The sequence below is a fragment of the Cydia amplana genome, chromosome 18 (genome assembly GCF_948474715.1).
Source record: "Cydia amplana chromosome 18, ilCydAmpl1.1, whole genome shotgun sequence".
Taxonomy (NCBI): Eukaryota; Metazoa; Arthropoda; class Insecta; order Lepidoptera; family Tortricidae; genus Cydia; species Cydia amplana.
In genome coordinates, this window is record NC_086086.1 from 3,717,483 (window position 1) to 3,737,610 (window position 20,128).

Below are 20,128 nucleotides of genomic sequence, written 5' to 3' on the forward strand. Positions count from 1 at the left end.
TAATTTCTAAACATCCACTTCCAGCAGCATCTCTTCGCCTGCCTGATCCCCCGGACTCTGGAGCACCACACCTCATTGCCACTAAAAAGGATGTGCTAGCTGCTGTGATGTCTTTCAAGAATGGCTCCGCCGGCGGCTTCGATGGCCTCTCTCCGCAACATCTGAAAGATTTGCTGTGCGGTGCCACCGGCGACGCCGGAGAGCATTTGCTGGACGCCATCACACAGCTAGTAAACATCATGCTTTCTGGCAAAGTATGCGACGAGGTATTAGACATCCTATATGGTGCTAATCTCTGTGCCCTTAAAAAAAAGATTAAAAAAAAGATTGGGGCATTAGACCCATCGCCATAGGCCTAACCTTTAGACGTATCTGTTCTAAAATCTGCTGTAAATCCATTTTTCCTACTCTCACAAATAAATTTCAGCCTCTTCAACTCGGTTTTGGCAGCAAAGGTGGGTGTGAAGCCGCTGTACATGCAACACGCGCCTTCGTTGGAGACGACACTTGCGAGGTGCTGCTGAAAGTGGATGTGAAAAACGCCTTCAATTCTGTTGACAGAGGCGCTCTTCTTACACAAATTCAAGACGCCACCCCCCTGATCTACAATTACCTATGGCAGTGCTATCACCAGCCCTCGCACCTACTCTTTAAAACAAATCGCCTGTCGTCAGCGGTGGGCTGCCAGCAGGGTGACCCTTTGGGACCCGCTATTTTCAGCCTCGCCATCCATCCAGTCATTTCCGACCTAAAGTCAAAATTCAATTCCTGGTATCTCGACGATGGGACTCTAGGTGGAGACTGGAAGACCGTTTTGGATGACTTGAAAAACCTAACTGATTCCTTTAGCGCCATAGGTCTGGAGCTAAACTTTTCCAAATGCGAGCTCTTTTTCAACAAGCCCCTTCCTGCTGTCGACATGAAAAACATAATCTCATACTTCAATATTCTAGCTCCCAATATCAAAATAATCGACAAACAATCCCTCCGTCTCTTAGGCGCTCCCATCTTCCCGGAATCATTTCAACCGCTCATCAACGAACATCTCAGTATTCATCAAGCCTATTCGGACCGCCTTTTAAAAATCAGTGCGCACATGGCATTAGTCATCATAAAGTTTTGCTTGTTCGTTCCCAAATTTACATACATACTCAGATGCAGTCCCATCTGGAAATATCCCCATCTTATCGAGCCTTTAGATTCCGTACTCAAAACCACTCTCTCATCAATCCTTAACATCCACCTCGACAATCGCGCCTGGACTCAGGCCTCCCTGCCAATCCGCCATGGCGGCCTGGGTATACGCCAAGTTGTCAGTGAGGCCCTCCCTGCGTTTTTGGCCTCTTTCTATAGTACACAGAACCTTGCAGTTAAGATTTTTTGCCCAGCTGCTGGAAACGAATGCACCACCACTCTGAATGAGGCCCAAGACGTCTGGTTGCAGTCCTGCCCAGGCAGCCCGCTTCCAGTTTCCCTTAAATCACAAAAACAATGGGACGAGCCGCTCTGCAGATCAACCTTAAAAGAACTCACTGACTCTGCTCAGAGTTCAGCAGAGCGCGCTCGTCGGGTGGCGGAACCGGAAGCGGGTTACTGGCTTCACGCATTACCGTCAACCAATATTGGCACCCTGCTCGACAAGACGACCCTCACTCTTGCCACCTGCCTACGACTGGGCACCAAAACTAACGAGCCCCACCGCTGCCGCTGTGGCACCATGGTAGACGAACTGGGTCACCACGGCTTGTCTTGCCAAAGGAGCGCCGGCCGTATCTCCCGCCACGCATCCTTGAATGATGTCATCCGTAGGGCGCTTGCTTCCGGCAGCGTGCCGGCCATACTTGAGCCGAACGGTATCGCACGCGACGACGGCAAGCGGCCCGACGGGATGTCACTCATCCCGTGGAAGCTAGGGAGGACGCTTGTGTGGGACGCCACCTGCGTTGACACGCTCGCGCCGTCCCACCTACAGGCGACCTCCATCAAGGCGGGGGCTGCGGCCACAACAGCGGAACTAAACAAGCGGCGCAAATATGCTGTCCTCGGCGAGGGTTACATATTTGCGCCGTTCGGAGTCGAAACTCTGGGGCCGTGGGGGCCCAGTGCGAAATCTTTATACAAAGCGATTTCCGAGCGTCTCGTAGAAGCGTCTGGTGACCAGAGGGCTGGCAGCTACTTCGGCCAGAGACTAAGTCTGGCCATTCAAAGAGGTAACGCTGCCAGTCTTCTGGGCACCATAACTCAGGACAGCGAGCTAGGGAGCATTTTTTATTTATAAGTTTATTTTTAAGTTTATTTTTAAGTTTATTTTTAAGTTTATTTTTAAGTTTATTTATAAGTTTATTTCTAAGATTATTTTTAGTTTTATAATGCATGTACTTAGTTTAGTTTGTATTTATATGTCACAATAAAATTTTAAATGTTTTACACCAGACACTTTTTGATAAACTGGGAGTTGTTACAACTTACCCCGTAATTTTTTTTTTCAATACCTGGTCGAAACAGAGCTCGTATGCACATCCACTCGCTTCGATGTCTGGCGGTGTTTACGTTATTCCTCGAGTTATAAGAAAGTTATTCAGCAAAAAAAAATTAAAATGTTTTTAATTCCCCGTCAAAATTGAGCGTTACTACTTACCCCTGTTACATTAAGCCCCCAGTTCCCCTATTATGGTTATGTTCGCTTTCGCTTTCGCTTTTTAAATAGGCCAGAAATATAAAAATACATTTTCTCACGTCCAAACCAGAAACGTCTTTTGTTATCTTCAATGTAATTAAAATACAATGCAAATTATTTATCACTGTCGCAAACGTTTTCACGCTGCGGCTATTATCGGTGGCTTACTTTTGTTACTTTATTCTCGTAAATTATGTAAAATCCAACGTAAAACATCGTATTTGCACTCAACGCGAAAAATTCTGTACATAAACTTTTTTGGCTATGTGTTAAAATACCTGGAAGGGTATTCTGATTGTAATAAAAGGTTAAGTTAATTATAATTAGTTATGGATAATTATGATCTGTCAGTTTCGGAAGTGACATTTTTTCAACCGGAAACGAAACTCATAACCTGTTATTAAGTACTTAACAATCAAAATACGCCTCTTGGTCGGGAAAAATAAAAAAATCAGGCTGTGGCTTTTCCTCGTTGAAATTTATCAGACTTACTTGTCACAGTTGTCATCCAGCCTTCCAAAGACAAATAATTAATCACACACGTAGCTGCCGTCGTAAGATTGTACCAGGTACCTGCTTCGGAAAAAAAAATACCTCTTTTACGAGTAGGAACTAGGAGTTGTGTAAGAAATACTGCAAATATTTTGTGGCCGAATGCCGAGCTCGTTTTCTCTCTCCCAATCTAATCACAAACATTTGAAACAGCGATTTATCGTCACATTAAACAGCATTGAAACATCAAACCGGGACTTTTATTTCCAAAGCCGCGGATAGAAGCGGATTTATGGGGACGGGCGGAGTACCGCGAGTGAAACACGCTGCGTTGTCCAAATAAGCTACCACCTGCAGGGTGATTTATGACTTTTATTTTTCTATCGTCAGATGATGTATTGTTGACCAAAATAGACGTACCTAGTACCTTCGCTGTTTCTGTATCTTATGTTAATCATTAATCATAAGTATAGACCGACAACATGGCGCATGAGTGACTAAAAACACGTGAGTGAAATCGTTGAAAATTTGTCGGCACGGCGCAATATTTTTCCAAAGATGGCGAAATATAGGTCTCAAATTGTTTTCTGTATAGTGAATTGAATCTTACCTTAAAAGAAAATAATGCCGATATGCGTGTTATTGCCAATTAAATAAACTTGAATGCAGCTTAAGGGCCACTTGCACCAACCAGGGACTCCAGGGTTAACTGTTAACACAGGGTTAAATTTTACTGGTAACTCCGGGTTTAACCAGTTAACCCCGATTAATGGCTAACTCTGGATGGAGCAAGTGGCCCATAAAGGTTTAATTTGTTTAAGTAATTTTTAAATAATAACAACCTCCTAATAATTATAATACTTATCGCACAAGAATATTTTATCGCACAACCTTCCTACACGCATTTATTATTTCCTCCTAATTTGTCGCCAAGACATTTAACTAAGTAGGTCACCAAACATAGGTGTATAGAGTATTTATTTATAGCTGTGCAAGACCGTGAAGGTTTGATGAACTGGCAAATTTTGGCTCGCAACTGACGTCACATCATAGAAGCCTATGTATGTAGCTTCATACTTTTATCAGGCTTTAATGCAAATGATTTATAAAATATTATAATTCTCTCTTGATATCTTAAATTTACTGAAAAGTAACAGTCATTAGCATCTATTTTTTAACCGACCGAGCGAGCGAAGGGCTCTGTTTCAGCTTAGGCAAAAATGCTTTCGTATCCGGAAGTTCTCCTCTACAGGTCGCAATTCTCAACCGATTTTCGTGAAAGTTTGTGAGCAGGTTCGATGATAATGATGAGATATGTCAATTCGGCTTTTCAAAAAATTTCAAAATGGCGGAGCCTTGCGATTATTCGGTTTTATTTTGTGCTTGCGAGGTCTGCAGTTCAAAGAGGCAATGTGTAGAAAAGTCGCAACTTTACTGCTGTCGTAAAAAGTTTGAGGGTGATGATTGGTGAAGGGCCGGAAATTGGGCAGTTTACAAAATGGCAGGTAATAATGCCATACATTTGTATAGATGGTCAAACCCATTTGTCAGTAAATAGGAACCAAAAAAACTATACTCATCCTTTTCTTTTGGGTGCTAGTACTAGTGTAAGAAAAATATAGTATGATTATCTCTGTCTATGTTTGAAATGGGACAGTCCTTTGACACACTATATTTTATACGTTGTTACGTTGATCAACTTAAATAGAATTTAAAAAATAGAATAAGGACCATAAGTTTTTATTTGCAAATAATAAAATTATGTATTGCGTGTATCTGAATTTATATAGTGTACAATCATGTAGAAATAATTCGTTTTCATATGCATTAGGATGGAGAACACATTTCGTTTCATAGTCATCCACTAGAACTGTCTGTTAACCTTAATGCATTCTAATTTGTTGTTATCAATTTATGATGGATATGATCTGTCACCTGTCAAAAGTGATATTTTTGGTCGAAGAAATGTCCACGCGTCCATGTCTCAACAATAAGAACACTAATTATTTTTTAATTATATTTCATTCCTTTTCAAGGTTTCAGCCAAAATTTAAGATGTTCCTACTGAAACAAGTTTTTGTTAACAATAACGTAAAAAAATAACTCTTATTTCATGATGTGATTATCATCTTACATAAATCATATCGTCACCTTTTAAGCTCTCAGGTAAAATGCACGTTAATTATGCAGGTACATTTTAGCACGTTTAGAAATATTTTCCCGCTCCATTAATCTTCGTTTTATTAAGTAAGATGGCCGAATACCGGCATGTACGCGAATTATCTTAAACAGCGCTTATTTGTCACAACTTCATTCAAAACATTGTTGGACTTTGTCACAATTACAGTTCTTAGATTTCTCAATGAGCTAAGAATTATCTAGCGAGTCTAAATTTAAGACCATACCAATCTGCTGTTAAAAATAATAGAATTAATTGGATCTTTGCAACGTACAACAGCCAGATTCACCTACCTACTAAGGTAAGGCATGCTTGTTTTCCTCCTCACTTTTTTTTGTTTTTGTCGATGATATGTAAATTCAACATCAATAGTTGCAGATGAAACAAACGAGCAAAAAGTATTTAAAAAAAAATGAATACCTTAGATAAACACCTTAAAGCATACCTTAGGTGCATATTTATTTATTTTATATTATTTGCCACAATGGAAAATTTTCCAAATGGAGATAATTATGTATCTTCAGTTCGCGTTCATAATTACCAGTCCAAGTCTAATTGTTCTACATTATAGAGACATACCTATCTCTTTTTACTTAGTTAAGTTATTAGAGAATAAACTTTTGATGCTGACTGTATCTATACTGACAAATTCTGAGCTATGGCTGTAAAACTCCCTTGTAACCGCATTTGTCAGTCACCTGTCCGCCTGCCTCTCTTCGTTAGCAGAGCTTGCGGTCACGCGTACCAACTGATTTTTCGGTACTTTTAATTCCTGTTCCATTTGTTACTTCTACATGATTTATTAATTTTTCATCACACTTGCTCGTAAAAAGTGTTATTTACACACAGGCGTACCTAATGGCTGCGTAATAACTGAACACTATTATAGCTGAATTACGCCCCGAGGGAAATATGTTTTTTTATTTTCATTTCTACTTAGGTTATAATTGATTTTTAGGGTTCCGTACCCAAAGGGTAAAAACGGGACCCTATTACTAAGAATCCGCTGTCCGTCCGTCCGTCCGTCCGTCCGTCTGTCACCAGGCTGTATCTCACGAACCGTGATAGCTAGACAGTTGAAATTTTCACAGATGATGTATTTCTGTTGCCGCTATAACAACAAATACTAAAAACAGAATAAAATAAAGATTTAAGTGGGGCTCCCATACAACAAACGTGATTTTTTACCGAAGTTAAGCAACGTCGGGCGGGGTCAGTACTTGGATGGGTGACCGTTTTTTTGCTTGTTTTGCTCTATTTTTTGTTGATGGTGCGGAACCCTCCGTGCGCGAGTCCGACTCGCACTTGGCCGGTTTTTTTTATTTTGAGTTCAAGCTTCTATATGAACCTTATTTAATATACTCATCTTGTTCTTAATTACCTCTCACCTTTAAGCTAAATACAAGTATAGTCTAAGTACTAGCTTCTGCCCCCAACTGCGTCTGCGTGGAATAATCATGATGATCATTGATAAAAACTATCCTATGTTCTTCCCCGGGTCTCTAATTATTTGCATACCAAATTTTGTTGGTAGGTTGCTATGAAACCGTTGTTATTGTAATGTCTGTACAATCAACCGTCAGTCATCTTATTTTATGTATCAAATATATTCCACGAAATTCCACTGCGACTTATTATTCTTCAGGTCATGTCCCAGTTTACAAAATTTTCTGTTACCAAATTAAACGGATTAGAAGATTTTACGTCATGGAAATTCGCAATTAAAATGCTACTCGTTCGCGAAAAATGCTTCAAGTACACGTCAACACTACCGAAGAATCTAGATACTGCAGAAATAGAGAAGGATCAGGAGGCTTTCACGTTAATATGTCTACATCTGGAGCCGCATCTGTATCCGTATGTGCAAAATCTATCTTACGCTAAGGAGGTGTGGGACGCGTTGGCAGGCATATTCGAAGATAAAGGTATTAACCGGCGGATCTCTTTAATGAATAATCTCTTGGATGAAAAGCTAGAAAATCACAAGTCTATGCATGAATATGTTGCATCCGTGATGAGCCACGCTCAAAAGCTGAAAGAGATTAATCAGAGCTTTGATGACGATCTGATAGCCGTGGTGCTATTGAGAGGTCTACCAGATGAGTATAAACCATTGCGAATGGCTTTAGAACACTCAGGTATGAAGCTTACCTCTGAAAATGTCCGTCAGAAGCTGTTACAAGAGGATTCCGGCCAGAGTTCTTCGAAAGATTCCTCAGTTGCGAATTCGGCGTTAGTAGCAAAGAAGCAAGGTCAACATTCAGTATTAAAGCTCAAGTGCTTCAGGTGTGGCCAGAAAGGTCACAAGAAGTCAGATTGCCCGAAGCTGGTAAAGGAAATGGATGGCGAAGGCGTATCAACGGTTTCTTCAAAGTCGAAGAAAGCTGCTTTACACTGTTCACTGTCGGTACACGATTCCTTCAGCCCCTCGGCATTTTATCTGGACAGCGGTGCGTCGAACCACATGAGTTACAAGAAGCACTGGTTTAGAGACTTTATGATAACTGATAAGAATGTTGTGACATGTGCGAATGATGACAAAATGTCAAGTGAGGGTAAGGGTGACATTATGGTAAGTTTAAAAGGAGTTTTGTTACCTGTAAAAGATTGTTACTATGTACCCGACTTGAAAGTTAATCTTTTATCGATATCGAAGTTGGTACAGAATGGGTGGAAGGTGATATTTGATCTTAATGGTTGTAGGATGATTCACCAGTCGATAGGCCAAATTACGAGTAAACTTGTGATGACTGCTAGTGAAGTCTCAGGTATCTATAAGGTGGATGATTGTTTTCCTGTTGTAGAAGGGGCTTTGGCTACAGTTCAAGTTGAGGACTCGTTGGCGCTTTGGCATCGGAGGCTTGGGCATGTGAATCTGAGTGATTTACGGAAGCTTCCACAGATCGAGCTTGGAGGTAAAAGCGTAATGGAACCTTGTGTCGCTTGTATAAGAGGTAAGGCACATAAATTACCTTTTCCAAAGGGTGAAGCAGGACGAGCAGATGACAAACTCGGGTTATTACACGCCGATTTGTGTGGACCAATGTCGGAACGTTCTTACGGGGGTGCTCATTACATGTTTGTCATTGTGGATGATTTCACTAGGAAAATGTTTGCTTATTTTCTTAAAGAAAAGTCGCAAACTTTAAGCTACTTTAAGGATTTTGTGACGCATGTGGAGAATGAGACAGGTTTGACAGTCAAACGATTGAGAACGGACAATGGTACCGAATTCGTTAATAAAGATTTTAATGCATTTCTTTCCAGCAAGGGAATAAGGCACCAGTTGACGGTTCCCTACACGGCAGAACAGAACGGAGTCGCGGAAAGGTCCCTGCGTTCGATTACGGAGATGGCACGGACCATGCTTATGGATAAAGGCTTAAATAGGAAGTTTTGGGCGGAGGCTTGTAATACAGCGGTATACGTCAAAAACAGACTGCCTCATAGCGCCAATAATGGGAAGATTCCGGAAGAACTGTGGACAGGGAAAGTACAGAGGTTGGATCATTTAAGAGTCTTTGGTTCAACGGCCTATGTGCATATTCCGAAGGAGAAGAGAAAGAAATGGGTCGCTAAGGCAAAGCAATATATTTTCGTCGGCTATTGCGAAGATACTAAAGGGTATCGCTTTGCGGATCTTAGCAATCCTAGACAGATTATAACAGGTCGAGACGTTACATTTATTGAAAGTTCTGATTTAAAGGCGTCAGAAACTGGTTCAAATGTAGAGTTGATATCGTCTCAGAGGACTGTTCAAGATGGAGACGATGCTGTTGTATGGGAAATCGGTCATTCCTCAAAGACGGTTCCGAATACGTCGATGGCAGAAGAGTTCTATGAAGATGTGGTAGAGAGCTCGAACGCAGCCGATGTACCTGTAGAAGCTTGCGCGGAAACTACTCGTACAGCTGAGCCCGATGTACTCAATGAAGCTTCTGGACAAGAACCGACCATTGAAGATCGTAACGAAGAACCAAGAGCGGCTGATGTGAAAAATGAGGCAGAACCTAGGTATCCTCTAAGGAATAGGTTACATAGTGCACATAGCGGACTGTATTGCTATAACAGTACTTGCAATGTAGAGGAAGAGCCCCGGTCATACAAGGAAGCATTACAGAGACCTGACAGTCATGAGTGGCAAGCAGCAATGGAACGTGAGTTGGAGTCCATGAAGGAGCACGACGTTTGGAAGGTTGTTGATAAACCGCCAGAAGCCAAAGTAGTGGGAAACAAGTGGGTCTACAAGTACAAGTATGACGCCGATGGAAACCTGACATACAAAGCCAGACTTGTCGCAAAAGGCTTCACTCAGTCATACGGTGTAGATTATTTTGAAACGTTTTCACCGGTCGTGAGAAGGTCAACTCTAAGGTTATTGCTGGCGTTGGCTGCTGAAAATGATTTACAGGTGCATCATTTCGATGTAAATACTGCATTTCTGAATGGCGATTTACACGAAAAAGTTTATATGCGATTACCGGAAGGTTTTGACAGCGAAGGTCAGAAACAAAAGGTTTGTTTATTGCAGAAGGCAATATATGGCCTTAAACAAGCAAGTCGCTCGTGGAACGAAAAAGTCAATGATGTTTTGCTGTCAATGTCATTTCAACGTTCTGAGTACGATAGTTGTTTATATTTTAAAGACGATATTTTTATATGTCTTTATGTGGATGACTTTGTAATATTTTTTAAAAATATTAAAAGCAAAGTGGCATTGTTGAGCGGGTTGCGAAAACACTTCAAAGTTAAGGATTTGGAGGACGCTCGCCAATGTTTAGGTATGAATTTAGAACGAGGAAAAGAAGGTACGTTTTTCTTACATCAGAGGAAGTTTATCGAAACCGTTCTAAAGGATCATGGTATGGATCAATGCAAACCAGTGAAAACTCCGCTGGAACTGGATCTGCATAAGGTTTTGGCAGATGGGGGTGGTGAGGAGTTGAATCGCCAAGAACAATTACGATACCAGTCTTTGGTTGGTGCATTGAATTACCTAGCCTGCAACACGAGGCCCGATATCTCGGCGGCTGTGAGCTTCTTAGCTCAATATAATTCATGTTGCCGATCTGTACACATGAAGGCGGCTAAGCGTGTTCTACGTTACATAAAGGGAACGTGTGACTTAGGCCTTCTATTTAGGAAGTCAAAAGGTGAACGTAACATTCATTTAATTACAGGTTACGTTGATGCTGACTGGGGAGGCGACATTAGAGACAGAAAGTCTTATTCGGGGTACATTTTCAAAGTTGGACCGAATATGATATCCTGGGAGTGCAGAAAGCAGAGCTGCGTGTCACTTTCTTCAAGTGAATCAGAATTTGTCGCATTGTCTGAAGCATCCAAGGAAGCTGTATACCTCCAGAGGTTAGTAAGTCACGTATTCAAAACGGGGAACTCTAAGAGTGTCAAGTTGTTTGTAGACAACCAGAGCGCCATAGCGTTGGCGAACAATCCTGTTTCTCACCGGCGGACGAAGCATATTGATATTAGGTACAATTTCGTTCGTCATTGCGTCAATGAGGGGTTGATTCAGTTGGAGTACATCCCGACTGAAGATAACTTGGCCGATGTCTTAACTAAGCCATTGCCCCGCGTTAAGTTTGAAAGGTGTGTGACTGGTTTAGGTTTAGACTTGAGTGCTTGATGATGCTGTGGCTGTTCATATGATGATGGACGGTTGCTTGAGAGGAAGTGTTGGTAGGTTGCTATGAAACCGTTGTTATTGTAATGGCTGTACAATCAACCGTCAGTCATCTTATTTTATGTATCAAATATATTCCACGAAATTCCACTGCGACTTATTATTCTTCAAATTTCAACTCGGTTCAGCGGTTAATGCGTGAAGGTGTAACAGACAGACAGACAGAGTTACTTTGATGATGATTAGATGATAGGTACTTACTGGATACGTGATCCGAACAATGTTCATAATATATAGCAAACATGCCTTCACCACCGCATCGTAAGTCTACTCGGGGGCTGCGAACATCTACATAATATTACACAAACTTGAGCAAGACATATTTGGTCAGATGTAATATATTTACGTTAGTTATGTTAGCTATCTACGCTATTTTATGCAACCTACTTGAATTAAATTAAAGAGCAGATATAGCTATAGTGCTGCCACTAAACTGAGGCAGTTTATAAGAAGTAGTCAAGGTTAAGTAGTGACTGGTACTTACACCAAATGGATTGTACGTAGCAAGGCCCAAGGCTGCCTTGCTACGTACAATCCATTTGGCTAAGCTACGCTCGCAGTGTCGTAGTCGTAGCTAATAGCATAAGTAACGAAAATTCTTCGTAGAGGCGTAATGACAAAGTGTGTCGTGGCGACGTCTGAATGGGTTAAGTAAATAAGAGTTAAATATGCCTTTAACTAGTTTTAGTCCCAAAACTCTGCTACCTTCTACTGGATAACTACTACATAACTACTTTACCAACTACGAGAGTTAAGTTGTAGGCTTATAATAGGGATGATGACACATGTTGAATTTTATAACAAAATCTAGTAAAATAGATAGCAAACGAGCAATTTATCACAATAATGTGGATAATAAAATAAAATATTGCAAAATTACAAAATTACAGGACCTGAAAGTTTCAAAATTTAAGTTTTTTTTAACTTCCAAAAACGATAAAAGTAAGGGTACCATTCGATTCCTTACATTTCATCCAAAAAAATATTGTATAGCAACTATATACATAAACGCAATATTTCACCGACAAAAACGCAATTTTCTTGTTTTGTCCATACTACAAGATGGGCGATGGCGTCACGGCCTCTGGCCGTTTTGTATAGGGCGTTTCGCGAGTGAAGTGCGACTGTCGGACTTTGACTACAATTTCTGGCTTTTGTGTTACTTTAATGCAATGGGTCCCATATAGACATTTGATTCTAAAAACAAATCCGATCGATTGATACCATAAAAAAAATTGTCATGTAGCCTATTATAATAGATTAATTAATAAGAAAAATGTCAACAAAAAGGGTCTCTATCTGGAATCTGGAAACCTCTAATTAAGAGTCAAGCAAGCTCGACCAAATTTCACCTTCCCATACAAAAGGAGACTCTTTTTTTTTAAATTTTAAAACTACGCCAACGCGTAGTATGTGCAAATTTTCATTGCAATGCAACGATTGCAATGAAAATTTGTCTCTGTTTGGCCCGATGGTTGACTGGTAGAGAATGCTATTAGGCATTAAGTCCGCCATTTGTACATTCTTTTTGTGTATTGTGCAATAAAGTTGAAATAAATAAATAAATAAAATTTGCACATACAATGACATGAAGTATATTTATGCCTGTAATTTGTTTATATAGCTCCAGCTTATAAGATAAGATAAGATACGATACGGTACGATAAGATAAGATAATTACAGGCCTTATATACCTTACACAACACACATCTATATGCAAAAAGAGCACGTTTGTATAACAGCTATTCGAGTATTTAATCACCTTCCAGCTGATATTAAGGCACTTGAAGGTAACCGATTCAGGGTAAGGTTGAAAAACTGGCTACTAGATAAAACATTTTATAGTCTGAAAGAATATTTTGAACATTAATTATGTACTTATGTAAATCTTTGCATGTTATTTGAGTCTAGTTCATAAGTTAATTAAGTATTGCATACCCGAAATGGGTAACTGTTGAAACAAATTGTACCATGATTACCATCTACATATGTACACAGTACTGCAATAAATCATTCTTATTCTTATCCTATTGTAAATACAAAGTTTCATAGCAATCTAGCTAGTCGTTTTAAAATGAGAGCGTAATTACGTTTATATTGACGACCGAGCTTGCTGCGGACCCTTAAACTTAATTACAGCCCTTACAACAATACAACTTTCAAACAAATCTGTCGTATGTACGTACGCGGTTTGCCAAAACGTTTACCACTCTCAGAAATTAATTAAGGCCAGTCTTTTGTAAGTAATTTGGCACATGGCTTGTTGGCAGGGGTTGTATTGGGTGAAAAAGTTGACGCTAAATTTTTATACATATGCAGTTTGCGTTGAACAAATTGAACTATGTATTTTTTAGACTAAAGCAATTATCATCATTAAGTATAATTAGGTATTTAATTTTGCATTTGTTTCCGTCATTTGATGATCTATTACCTATGTCTAAGGTGGCATTTTTTAGTGCTTTATTCTTTGCTTCAAGACAATACTCGTATTCTCCCATACAATTCATAAAACATTGCGCTGAATCCGCAGCGTGCCGTTTACTTTCAAGCTAATTCCTTGAAATATATCCTTGATATATGATACTTAGTACGGAGTATAAGTGAATAGTGTTAGTTCCAGTCATATATTTCGCAGCTAAGCCTTTATCCTGCTTGAGAAAGAAAAGTAAGTATTACCCTTTTTCATCCAAATGGATCTACAGCGTACCTATTTGAAAAAAGGAGGGAGGAGGAATAGCTTAACCTCTAGCCGCCCAGAGACCTATAAAAAGGTCTCCTGTTCCATTCTAATTTGAACTTTGTGTTGACAAAATAAAATTTCATTTTGCTTGGCAAGGTTTGACGTATGGGCGGCTAGAGGTTAAGGTACTTTTTTTTAGTTCTATAACGTCAATGTCACTTTAAGGATCCCGAATCACAGTTTCCCGATCAGTGCTATACTGCTCAGACACAACACAGGGGGCCTAGTCAAGATAACAATCGTACATTGACAAACACCAAACGAAAAGAAAATTTTTATCCAGATGACAGATGCTACGAAAAGTGTTATGACTTTTTCCATACATTATTTAAGTTTCTAGGCCCCTGGTAATTTACTTATGTGGATCAAGTGCCGAAAGACACTTACCGGTAGCGTCATAGCGTGTGCCATCCTTGTTGTTAAAATATTCAGAATACGAAACTCGTCGAGTTCTCTGCACATGACAGAAATCCGTGCACTGGATATTAATAAAAGATGAACTCGTAACAAACCCGCGGCAATGAACTGAGTCGACCCATTCTACATTAAAATGTATGTGTGTGTCGATAAATGAACACTTATTGAAGAAGAAGGTTAAAATGTAGATTATATCTCTTTTTGTTTATTTTATAGCAAATAGATGAAACTAAATGAATAATATTTTTGAGACCAGAAAAGTAATAAGCATTATAAGGGTTTTGTAATCAAAATCTGTATGAATATTCAATGACATTTTCCTTAAAAAAATTATTTGCGCAATTTTGGTTACTGGGTACCTATTTTGTAAGCCACGCCATCAACTTGTAACTATTTAAGTTTTCTAAAATACTGTATTGATTTAATTTTGTAATATTTTCGGAAATAACTGCTATAAGATTCCAGTTTTCTTTACTGTTCTTTTGTACAGATGTAGTGCATAATTATTTTCCATCGTATTTTCACGGAAACTGACGAACGTGTTTAATAGGAAAAAAAAAGTGTCCCAAAATTTCCATACATTTTTCGATCTTTCCATTCCGTGACCGCCATACAAAGTCTATGAAAAGGGTAATGGAATGGAAATAAAAACCTTGGGACACTTTTTTTCTCCTATAAGGATAGAAAGAGCTCATGATTCTGAGTAGAAATAACATAGATTCACAAATTAAAAAAAAACCGGCCAAGTGCGAGTTGGACTCGCGCACGGAGGGTTCCGTACCATCAACAAAAAATAGAGCAAAACAAGCCAAAAAAACAAGCAAAAAAACGGTCACCCATCCAAGTACTGACCCCGCCCGACGTTGCTTAACTTCGGTCAAAAATCACGTTTGTTGTATAGGAGCCCCACTTAAATCTTTATTTTATTCTGTTTTTAGTATTTGTTGTTATAGCGGCAACAGAAATACATCATCTGTGAAAATTTCAACTGTCTAGCTATCACGGTTCGTGAGATACAGCCTGGTGACAGACGGACGGACGGACGGACGGACAGCAGAGTCTTAGTAATAGGGTCTCGTTTTTAGCCTTTGGGTACGGAACTCTAAAAATCTATTCTCAGACAGTCTTGGTACAAAAAGTACTGACATTGTAGATATGAGCGACGCGCCGGCGCGCCGCCGCCGCCGACAAAATTTTCGCGGCGTCGCCGCCGACGCTGCGCTATCGGCGTGGCATCGGCGTGACCTTGGTAGTTACTACTACTTTCGGAATCAGATAATATATTTTTAATCGAGTTTAGATCATTAACGGCGTCACTTCGAATAGTTTATAGGCATTCAAAAGGTATTTTAGGCCCATATAATTAAAAAATATCCAAGGCAAATGCAAACTTATCCGTCTAGTAACCGCGCTACTAGTCTCGGGGAAACGAAATTATTTAATATCAATTTTAACATAGTTATGCTTGTAATAAACATACTGATTTCCTTCCATTTTTATTATGGAACGTTCCACATTACAATTTATATTGTATATATGTGTGTATAACACATATGTCAATCACAATGAAAAAATCAACTGTGATCAACTCTGGCTAACGTGAGACACGAACCCACATCTTTGTATTACCGATCCAATGCATAACTAATTTTGCCAGCTAACCATCCGTCATTTACCGCGAATTTAACCATTGCAAGCATGGTTAAAAGACTTTAAAAGGTATAAAATGGGGTTAATTTTGAGATATTAAGCGTTTCCACGTCCAAATGTCCGGCCGTTGACTTCGCACGGAAGGGCGTCGGAATCGGGTCTCATTTAAACTTGGCCACTGTTCAAATTTCAAGCTTTGCTCTCTCGTAGCTCAATCTTTGGCTTTGCATCGCTCGCATGGAATTAAGCCGCTATCTGAACCTGCAAGTTTTTAGCCCTGTTTGGAGCTCAACTTTCGGCCTGTTTTAAAACGCTTGAGCATTGGTGCATCCGATCTTAGCTCCATTGCAGCTCGACCTTTGGCGTCGCACGAGTGCGCCCGCGGGAAAGCTCCAGATCTTTAACACTATGGCTTCAGTCTTTATCGGCCTGCGCCCTCGCTCTGCTCTCTTGCAGTTTGGCCTCGCAGTCCTCGCACAGAAGCGCGCCGCAATCGGCGCTCCAGGCGTTCGGCCGTCAGCCAAGCTTACACTTGGCGTTCGATTCTTAGCTGTATGCTTACCTGCAGCTCATCCTCTGGCCTCGCATTGGGAGGCGTCGAAATCAAGTCTTCGGTGTTACATGGAGCTCGGCGTTGGGCCTCACTTTTTGACATAAATCGGTTTTGTTGAATCGATATTGGTTAATGACGGAGCTCGATTTTCTTTGGACTGTCGACAAGACGTTTCCCTGATACAGTCAATCCGCAATTTTTAACTTAGCACAAAAGATAAGGGCCTCGCTAAGATCTTCCGGCCAGAGCCTCGCCAAGGTTAAGACCGCCTCTGATGTCGCGCGATACCGCTTATCCACAGTTTATACGATATCAATTTTTTTCGTACCATTATTCAATAAATTATCCTTGAAAATAAAAAATGCATTTATGACATAACTTTCTTACAGCAAAAACATGTTTTTTCGGTAAAATTTTGGTTAGAATTATTTTTTCATTAATCGAAGGTGTTTCAAGGCCACGCCGCCGATTCGCCGCCGCCGCCGATCAATTTTGACCGGCGCGCCGCCGCCGGCTAATTGCCTATCGGCGCTCATATCTATGACATTGACTAAACTAGCATGACAAATACGAACGTTTCCGAAAGAATACGATGGAAAACAATTATGCACTTCTGTATTTTGTTATTCCTATCGAACAATGCTACATAACATTCCATTTTACGTGGTTCGACACGCACTTGGCCGTTCCTTTAATGGTGCACTTGATCAATCAACCTTGAAAGCTCCTTCCAACCCAGAAAACTCAAGCTTCTTTTCTACTTTTAAAATTTCTTTTCAAGCGTTCTTTCTACTTTACTTTTTAACTTCTGTACGGATATGATGGTCGTTCTTGTCTACGTGACAGCGTGATAAAACGGTGTCCGTCACTTTCTTTCCCACGGTGTTAAACAGTGACAGTTATTTTATCACGTGGATAAAGATGGATAAAGCTATCCATAATAGGCTGGCAGCTTCGCTAATCGAGTTATTTTATTATCTATCGTAATTTTGTATAATATCAAGCAATATGTACAGTCGGTAGCAGCTAAATAGTCAACTAGGTAATTAATCTTGAATTTATTTTTTAACTTTAATTAAGTTCGTTTAGCAGCAGTATTTTTTGTTTTCCCTTGTAACCTGCTTTATCGTACGTTAAAGGCTAAGAGAAAAATTTCGCTTTATTATATTAGTATAAACGCCACCTTATTTAAGTCACCATCGAAGTGTAGAAATATTTTTTAATTATATCAGGTACTAGTTCTGTTAAAGTTCGTCATCTTATTAAACATTCCGAACAGCGCAGGACCTCGGACCCTGGACATGTTAAGTAGTAGGTAAGTAAGTATTAAAAGTTGGAAGTATTATGTCGGACAAAGTTTCTAAAGAGGGTAATTTTAAGGGGAGTCCTTAGTCGACACCATCATCGTAGCTATTTACGAGGTAAACGTGGCAGTGGCATACCCTTGCACATTGGTGTAATTCTAAGTGTAAGGCCTGAGTGGACGCTCGAGTTGGGCGTGCAGCGGGGCGGGGCGTGCGGCGTGCATGTTAAACAAATGCAAGCGTATAGGAGTAGCCTTAGTGCACGCTGCTCAAATTACTTGTGCGCCCGACGCCACGCTGCACGCCCCGCCGAACGCTCCGCTTCGAGCGTTCACTCAGGCCTTAAGCTAAAGTATAAACTTGAAAGTCAGCGTAACTGGAGTTTATTAGTTTGCTTGCAAATCTACTACCTACTCAGTTGCTAAATAGACATGAAATAAATATATTATGAATGGCTATCGGTTCTATATGTGTAACTTGTGTTAAAATAATCTATATAATATAATGATTTAATTATCAGCGTTTAAATAAAAAGAAAGAACAAAGACTCAAACGAAGAAAGTCAAAAAACCCAAAGCTATTCTTATTTACAAACGAGGTATTGTTCGAACATGGAAGGCTTCAAAGGTTGAATCAATAGAATATGGCACCTTTTAGTATATTACTGTCCTTGACATTAACGCTAGGCGGCATTCACGAGGTTTCAAGCCGTTCTTCACGAAATTTTATTACATGTTAAACTTTTTTATAACCCTTTCCCTTGCTATTTTCCAAAAACAACACAACCATTTTTTTTAAACCACGCGTCATTGACTACTGAAAATATGGGCTTTATTTTTTGCGGTCAATATTTCTCTGAATTGACTTGCAATTTTTATTCCGTTGTTTTAACCTATTTGGATATTTGTCTACATTCTTCATGAATTCATTATATATCTGTTTAGCGAGAAACCACGAAGTTCCTTCAACCAGCCAAAAGGTTGGTGGTGTAAAAGTACAGTCAGCTGCAGAGAAACGTTACCACACCTGCATACAAACTTCTATGCAGGAAGGGTACCTTTTCTCTGCAGCTGACTGTACGCACGACGCTTGATCTACATACACTGATCAACCAAGAATTTATAGGTTTAAAAAGGTAATATATGAAACACATTGTTGTATTAATACTGATAATTTTTCATTCAAAGTTGATGATAGTCAAACAGTTTAGACATTTTGAAATATATATAATATATACATATTGAATCAATCTAGTCCAAACTTAAAATACTAATGTCACATTTGACCTGCTTGTTAAATATAAATAGACTCACCTAGTTGAAATCGATAAAATTTCGTTGAGGCCGCTTAACGCTTGAAACTTGAATTAAGTTGCCGAGGCGTAAATATTGCTATACAGATAATAAATTTCACAAATAATCACAAAATTTTCACTAGTCACTAGTCATAGTCTACACTATTTACACTAATAAGATATAATTACATCAAGCCAAAGTTTGGTCCGCACACCAGAATCGATTTTCACTCCCGAAAATATATTTACAGTTCTTTAGATATTTGGGTTCTAGATATGAATAGGTACGTAATTGGTTGATATAGTTTTGATATTAGTGTTTTTAAGTCACTTAGTTTGGACCGACGGGTTTATATCTACATTGGTTCACTTAGTTATAGGTATAGATAAATAACTTCTAAAGTTTTTGGCTAATAGGTTGAAAGGTATAGTATTCTACCTACATAGTTGATAAAAGTAAAACACACAAACACACATCCGTCTTACACATTCACTAATTATAAAACGTCTGTGAGGATAATAACAAAATTTAATTACAGTGCAATCGATTATCGGTTTATTGATGTCTGGACTGATACTCATAAAGTTATAGTTTTAATAGCACTCGCTTATGTTGGCTTAGATAAGTTCAAAAATATTTACACATCCACAAACGCGGCAATGTTTCAAATATTTCGCGGTAACTCCGGGCGGCTTTAGCATACGTCCGCCCCGCCGCACGATCGCGGACCGACTGAACATATGAAACCTTTTCATGCATTTCTGGAACCGGTACTCCATATTCTGAAAGCACAGAACCGATTCACCGTTTCCATTGGTAAGAGCAGGATAGCACTATTTTTGCTGTTGCTATCTAGCAGCCAAGCTACAGCCGTGCCTATCAAAATAAACATAAGCTACGGCGTTCTCGACCGGTCTGTTTTTGGTGGATTAAATAGGACCAATAATGCACTTCCCTGCTTTATTTCCAGCAGTTTCTTCCGTATTCACTACACTGCTGCAATCATAAATGGATAACCATAATATAGATGCTATTTATTTGTTATACGAGGATTTCGTTTCTTGTAAGTAATCAATACATAGTATAAAACAAAGTCGCTTCCCGCTGTCTGTCTGTG

General features: G+C 39.6%; 1 protein-coding gene across 8 annotated transcripts in view; it reads right to left on the reverse strand.

The window, feature by feature from the left end:
* LOC134656249 (small conductance calcium-activated potassium channel protein) overlaps positions 1-19,765 on the reverse strand; it is a 278,759-nt gene extending 258,994 nt beyond the window's left edge. For 3 of the 8 annotated variants that reach the window (XM_063511760.1, XM_063511761.1, XM_063511756.1), the window contains exon 1: positions 19,030-19,760. The gene's annotated coding sequence lies outside the window, so the exon portion shown is untranslated. Of the gene's footprint in view, positions 1-19,029 lie in introns of all 8 variants that reach the window. The other 5 variants (XM_063511757.1, XM_063511755.1, XM_063511759.1 and 2 more) reach the window with 4 other exon arrangements.
* Between the last annotated feature and the right edge of the window lie 363 nt (positions 19,766-20,128).